The sequence below is a fragment of the Pongo pygmaeus genome, chromosome 11 (genome assembly GCF_028885625.2).
Source record: "Pongo pygmaeus isolate AG05252 chromosome 11, NHGRI_mPonPyg2-v2.0_pri, whole genome shotgun sequence".
In the NCBI taxonomy this organism is placed as follows: Eukaryota; Metazoa; Chordata; class Mammalia; order Primates; family Hominidae; genus Pongo; species Pongo pygmaeus.
Window position 1 is genome coordinate 66,826,048 of NC_072384.2, and position 7,569 is coordinate 66,833,616.

The window sequence follows — 7,569 nt, forward strand, 5'->3', positions numbered from 1 at the left end:
TTTTTTTCACAATTTATTTACATCTACTTTTGTTTTAAATGGGATGAAGAGATGAAACACTATGGATATGTTTTCCATTCAAATGGCACTTTAGCATATTGTTCTGTTTTCCTGTGAAACATCATGGGTGTGATTTTTATACTGCTGATACTTGTCACAATTATTATAACTTCTCTGTAATTTCCTCTGAAATAAAATTGAATCACCTGAGGTGCAAACCAAAATACTTCTGTAACTTTTTTCGATATATACTGTCATTCTAAGTACATATACTCCTTATGACTTGGGAAGTATTTGTCTTGAGGCAAGTATTTACCACCCACACTAAAATAATGCTGGAAAAAATAAAATACTAAACTGAAGGCACAGTATTATTAGAAAGTGTGACATTTTCATTTTCTCTTTTACTCTACATTTTAAAGATATGAAGGTTATTGTTCTTGAAATAATTACCTATATTAAATTATCATAGAATGTGTCTATAAACATTTAACGAAAAAAGTTGATTTTCCTCCAGAATAATGTGAAGTCCATACTCAGAAATTAACTAGAAAGGTTTTAGACATTACTTAAATAAATTATTCACATTGCATTTGTATTGCTTGCTCTGTGTAATTGATAAGTATAACAATCATATCACTACAGTTTGTCAGGTTTTCTTCTTATCATATTTGATGAATATTTTTTCTGTTATGAAAACACATTCCTTTAAAATTTGGCTTTGAAATTTTCTACTGCCTTTGTTCTTCCTCAAATAAATTTTATGATTCTGAAAAAAAATGAACATAAATAAGTGGCTTTGCCTAAATTTGTAGTGTACATACATGAAACAGGACTTATATTCTCCTCCATAAACACAAACTATTGACATTCTATAAATATAAAACCAAAATGCTGTGTTGGAAACTATTTCTTTTCAGAAAGACTAACAAATTCCCTCTTACTAGTATGTTCTTCATAGATATCTAAGACCTACATTGCATTAGTTCCCTAGGGCTTCCATAATTAAATATCACAGACTGGGTAGCTTAAACAACAAAAATATATTTTCTCACAGTTCAGAAAGCTGGAAGTACAGGGTCAAGTTGAAGTTAGGGTTGGTTTCTCCTGAGGCTTCTCTCCTTGGCTTGCCAATGATCACCTTGTTGAGGTCCACACATAGTCTTCCCTCTGTGCACTCACATTCCTGGTGTCTCTTTCTCTTCTTATAAGAGTACCAGTCGTTTTGGACTAGGAACCACTCACTGGACTTCATTTAACCTTACTTGCCTTTTTAATGGATGTATTTCCAAATATAGTCATATTGGGGTTTAGGGCTTCAACATATGAACTTCGTGGGAACACACTTCAGTTCATAACACATACTTTTACCCAATTAAATGAAATACTATGAAAGTCTGGCAAGAAAATGGCCAGAGCTACAGAAGCAAATTTTTTGTTTAAACTGAATTACTGCACTTTACCCTTCAAATATTCTGAATGACACAGCATTATTTCTATAATCTTTTATACTAAGATAACACAATCGTTTTCATGGAGAAAGAAATAATTCATGGAAACTCATGACATAGTATTACTGTATAGTTTCTTAGTGTCAGTGATCCTTTTAAAGAATGTGACTCTTGCTTTACAAAGGTCCTCTTGTTGGACTCTTCCCACTTAATCTTGGTAGCCTAGTCCCCTTTTCAATTATGGTAAAATTTAAGATTAAAAGTAGCTGCTGTGCACACCAGGGAAAACAATGAAAATAATGATTGTTCTGATTTTTCATTTAATTAACAAGCAATTTTGTGCCCTCATCTTTTTTTAAAATAATTTGTAGGTACATAGTAGATATGTATATATATATATGCAGTACATGAAATGTTTTGATACAGGCATGCAATGTGAAATAAACACATCACAAAAAATGGCGTATCCATGCCCTCAAGTATTTATCCATTGAGTTTCAAATAATCCAATTATACTCCTTAAATTATTTTAAAATGTACAGTTAAGTTATTATTGACTATACTCACCCTGTTGTATTATCAAATAGTAGGACTTATTCATTTTTTCTAATTTTTCATACCCATTAACCATCCCCCCTTCCTCCTACTACCCTTCCCAGCCTCTGGTATCTTCTACCCTCTAGGTCAATGAGTTCAATTGTTTGATTTTTAGATCCCACAAATAAGTGAGAACATGTGATGTTTGTCTTTCTGTGCCTGGCTTATTTTACTTAACATAATGACCTCCAGTTCCATCCATGTTGTTGCAAATGACTGGATATCATGCTTTTTTATGGCTAAATAGTACTCCATTGTGTATATGTACCACATTTTCTTTCAAGAAAACATTTTTTAAAAATTTTTCATCAGAACGAGGCATTGTATTATGATTATTGGCTGCATCACCTTTCTTGAATGACATGTAGGAGTTTACAAATTCAAATATGCAAATACAATTTCATTTAGTAATGGTTTCACTCTAATTATAACAAAATCTTCCAGCTAAATAGCAAGCTTTAGGATCTAAAATGTAGCTAAACACACACATCAAAAATTCAGTGAAGTTTTCTTATTGTTGCAGTCAGTGTATTATTTTTCTACAGCTGCCATAAGTAAGTACCACAGACTGAGTGACCAAACAGAAATTTATTTTCTCACAATTCTGGAAGTCAGAAAAGTCTGATATCAAGGTGTTGGCCTGCTTGGTTTCTTCTGAGGCCTCTTTACTTGGCTTGTAGATGGTCATCTTCTTTGTGTGTCTTCACATGGCCTTCCTCTATATGTGTCTGTGTTCCAATTTCTTATAATGTTCCAACTCATGTTGGAGTAGGGCCCAGCCTCATGACCTCATTTTACTTTAATTACTTCTTGAAAGACCCTATCTCCATAAAGAGCTGCATTCTGAGGTGCTGTGGCTTAGGATTTCACCATATGAATTTGCGGGGAACACAATCCAGCCCATAACTGGTAGTAACCATGTTTAATCTTCAGGGTTTTTTAAAAAATACATGGCTATTAATGTTATGTAACAAGTTCCCATAATCTTTTCTTGGGATTTACGTCACAGAACTATGTAATATATGATTTATGTTGTAAAAATTAATATTTCCATAAACAAAATTATGTTATAAAGGAATGAAGATGAATCCATGATTGACCAAAAGCTGTTCCACAGGAGGCTGTGTGATGGCAGAGCATAGCATGTAAGGGGTTTTGCATTATTTATTCAAGACTGGACCTTCCAATGAGTCTTGTAAAAATGTTCTATTTCCCAGAAAATTGTGCTGAATTGTCTTTTTTGCAGCTTCCACACAATCAATCCTTGCAACAGATTTGGGGCTCTGGGCAACACATTCTTTGGATTGGGACAATGACTTTCTCACAGCAACACATTCTTTGGATTGGGACAGTGGTTTTCTCACAGCAACACATTCTTTGGATTGGGACAATGGTTTTCTCAAATTACAATAAAACTGACAAATGCAAACTTACCACCCACTCCCTAATGCACAACCATTTTACGCATCAGGAATATTTTCTCCCAAGCTAACAATTTTCTATAAACATCTCTAGAATAATTTCTAAAGACACATTAATTTTTCAAGAAACTGAAAAATAGAAAAACAATACTTTCTCTGGTGTGTTTTGATAATTACTGACTACTGGTTACTATCCAATTGGGAAATGGAAAATTTTTTCATTGCCAAGAAAAAGAACTTACAGGAAGATAATCACAGATGTTAAAGTAAAAGAGAAGTGCAATACATTTTTTTCTTCCTGGAAATGTTACTGAGAACTGAGAGTGATTTCTAAATGTAACGTAAAAGTTTTGAATTCTGAAGGTATTAATGATAATACGAAATCTTACGTTAAAAAAATCAAATGTAATGGAGATCAGAAATAGGCAGCAGATACAATATTTATATTCAAAATAAGAGCCAAGAGAACATATGAGAAGTGCTGAAGAGTACTAAGCCTCAACCCTCTAGAAATTAACTTTAATAGAAGACATGAAATATTTTTTTGGTAAATATTGTCTAAAAATGATTTAATCTCAACAATGATGGAGTCCTTTAAAGGTCTAATTTAAGCTACCTGACATTTACTGTGGATGTTTTTCCCAAAAGATATTATGAGAAATTTTAAAACTTTATATATTTGTATGCAAATGAAGTGGCAGAGGGAAGATAACGTAGAATATCTACAGTGTGGTCATTTTCTTCAACATAGTACTGATTTATAGAAAATAAAATGGATGGAAAATGGATAGAAAGGCTGACAAATAAATACTATGGCATCACCCAGTCAACAGCCATTCCACAAGCATTTATGGGACCATTTGAATGCATTGGAAGAGTGATTAAGAAAACAGTAGATAAATTATGGTATCTTTTGTGTTAAGCTCTCAGACAAGGAAGAGGCATTCAAAACATAAAGTGAAATAACTCAGTACAGTTAATGCTTATGAATGTAGGAAATCCAAGAAAATGGATAGCCACCGAGTCCTGTTAAATTGGAAGACAGCAGAATAATAGTAAACAGGTGGAAAAGTGTTTTGGGTTTAAATAATCAGTCTTCACTTTGTCATAATTTACTTAGTTGTAATTATGTGATTGTGGATTCTATGATACACAATCAAGATTCCTCTTCAGGAATGATTTACTGCCACATATGATCGAAGTGCTGGCCCCAGAAGGGTATTAATTGTCGGCTCCCTGCCAGGATTGCTTTAGCTAAAATAACTGACTTTCCAAAGTGGACTATTTTTGTTTTTTATCAATGGAAGGACAACTCAGCACAACTCTTAAGGCTCACTCTCACTCCAGCTCAGAACTCCCTATAGAATTGGCTGAGGGTGCATCTCAGGTCAGCTTCTGTCCAATCATGCTTCTTTCCCTTCCCTTTCTTTCCCTTGATACCAACAGCATACTCTAATAAACCTCCTACACATTAATCTCTGGCTCAGAATCTACTTCTTGGAGAACCCAACCTGGACTAACTGGTATTAGGAGTGGCCCAAAATGCAAAGACTGGAATGGTATCTTGGAGCTGAATTCTTTTCTGCCTGGCTGGCAATGGGCACAAGGTGGCAGTGCGATTGTTAAAATTCTCAGCAGTGGTACACTAGCATGACTTTACTGGGTGAAGCAAATGCCTAGCTGGTACCGTGTATCAAATATCTGAGACATGCAGGGAAAATAGCGATTATGAAGAAAGTGGAACTCAGAAGTCATTGCTACATGCTGAGAAAAAAATTAACAAAAAGATGAATAATTAAATCAACAATTAAAAGTAACAGTGGCTGAGCTCCATGGAAAGTTAAACTCCCTAACACAGTTGGGGACTTTTTGGGGAAAAAATGGGATTTTGAACATGGATGGTTATATGTTGGCGGATACAACCAAAAATATTAAAATAGCAGATTCCTCTGAACCTACAGAAGTGGCCTATTCCTCTCTTTATTATTATTATCGTTGTTGTTGTTGCTGTACTGCAGCATTATCACCTACACTTTTACTTAAAGATGCTGAAGATGCATCCCCCCAAATCAACTGGGTAGTTCTGCTGGTCTTTGTGGGCCTCACACAAGCATCAGCACGTCTGCTGGGAACTGTGTTCTAGGCTCTGCTTCGTTGGGGCACCTTACCTGGGACAACTCTACCCTAGGTAATTTCATCATACTCCTGTGACCTGCAAGCTACTCTGAGCATGCTCTTTTCATGGCAATGGAAGAAGTAAAGGAGAAGAGGAATGACACACTAGGCTCAGAACTGGCACACAGTTTACTGCTGCCTCATTCTAATAGCCAAAGTCAGTCTTATACTCAAAGAAACAAAGTGAGACAGCACTGCCAATGTGTGTGAATGCAGGGAGTGGTAAAGAATTGAGGCCATCAGGACAATATACATCGTAATTATTTAAAATCAATGTGTTTTATTACAAATATTAGTTCAATATACAGTTAACTTTTTGTCTGTTTCACGATGTGGCCAGGTTTTGCTGTAGGATAGAATTTCACATAGGTGCAGCCCATGTTAAAAGGCAGATAAAACCCACCTAGGAAGAGACCAGTAAATGATTCAAAGTTGCTGAAAACAGATAACATGCACACCAAGTTCAGGTGCTAGAGTATTTACTTACAGCAAGAGAGAGAGAGTACACAAGATTCAGGCCCTTGTAATGTTAAGGCTAGTAGGTCCATTTTGAAGACGACAGTGGCCCTTTGGCTGCGTGCACCCCACTTCTTGCTGCAGTAGATGGATCCAAACCCTTTTCCTGCAGTGTCTGAAATACAGGATTTGGGGGAAGAGGAGGAATGTGCTGAAGGGACACTGATAAACACATAACTAAGCAGTTCTGAGAAAGGTTTTCATGTGTCAGATATAGAGGGAACAGGGATGTACTGGCTGAGCTGTTTGCATGCAATTCAACGCGTGAGTTAGCCAGCACGTCCTGTACCTAAGACTCTTTGGAAACACAGTAGAGGTGTTGGGCTATACTTGGACACTTCCCTCACATTATCATATCAACTTAATATCACTTCTAATAAATGAAAACTTAAAACTCAAAGACGCAATAATTGGTAATGACCACTACTGTATTCATCCTCTTTTTTGCTGCATGTTTTGTAAAATGGCGACAGATATTTATTTACTAGTCTTCAAGGTAGTCCAATAACCCCTGTTAAATCATTTCCTTCAGGAGGAGGGCAGACTGGTTAAAGAATACTTCTGGTGAAAACACCTTTCTACATTGTTATTTGTCCATATAGAAGTTTCCTTAAACAAAAATTAAAAGACAATTTCAAAATAATTCATTATTTTCTGAACTCTATCTAACCTAAAATATTTATTGCTCAATAAAAGCTTCAATGGCTTTTAATTGAGATGATATATAAAACATAATTAACACTAGAAATATCTAAGAACAAATAATGAAAAAAATTAGTAAATGCCATTCCCTAGCTCATTAGCTGATTTCTTTTCAATCTTAATCCCTGTGTTTAATATTGTGTGTGTGTGTTTGTATGTGTGAATGTGAGCATGTACGTGTTCAATAATGTCCAAATTAGAAAACCATCGATATTAACAATTTTCAATGCTGTCCAGCCTGTTTTTAGCAAGCCAACATGTTCAATCTTCATGCTATCAAAATCACCAATTCTGAATACACATTTGTTATAAATTAAAAACCTTAGTTGGGTAAATATATATCATCAAGTGAATAATATTTATGTTACCAGTTGCTATTCAGATTATTCAATTTACTCCTCTCAACTATGTTAATACCTGCATTAATTTGTTGTTGTTAATGTAGTCATTGTGCTTATGAGCAAATGTACATCCGTTAACATAATTTCCTATAACCACACTATAGTTGTTCAAAACATTTTACTAACCTCTGTTATCAACTATACTATTCCTAGCTATTTTATTCACATCCAAGGCTTCAATTATCTCTTTAATACCAGTAGCTCCTACATGTATGTTACCTTCTGGGAGCTCTGTTCTGAACTCTAGAATCATATAGACAACTGCCTACTTGATAGTTTCTTATGGCTATTTCAAAGGAACCTTAA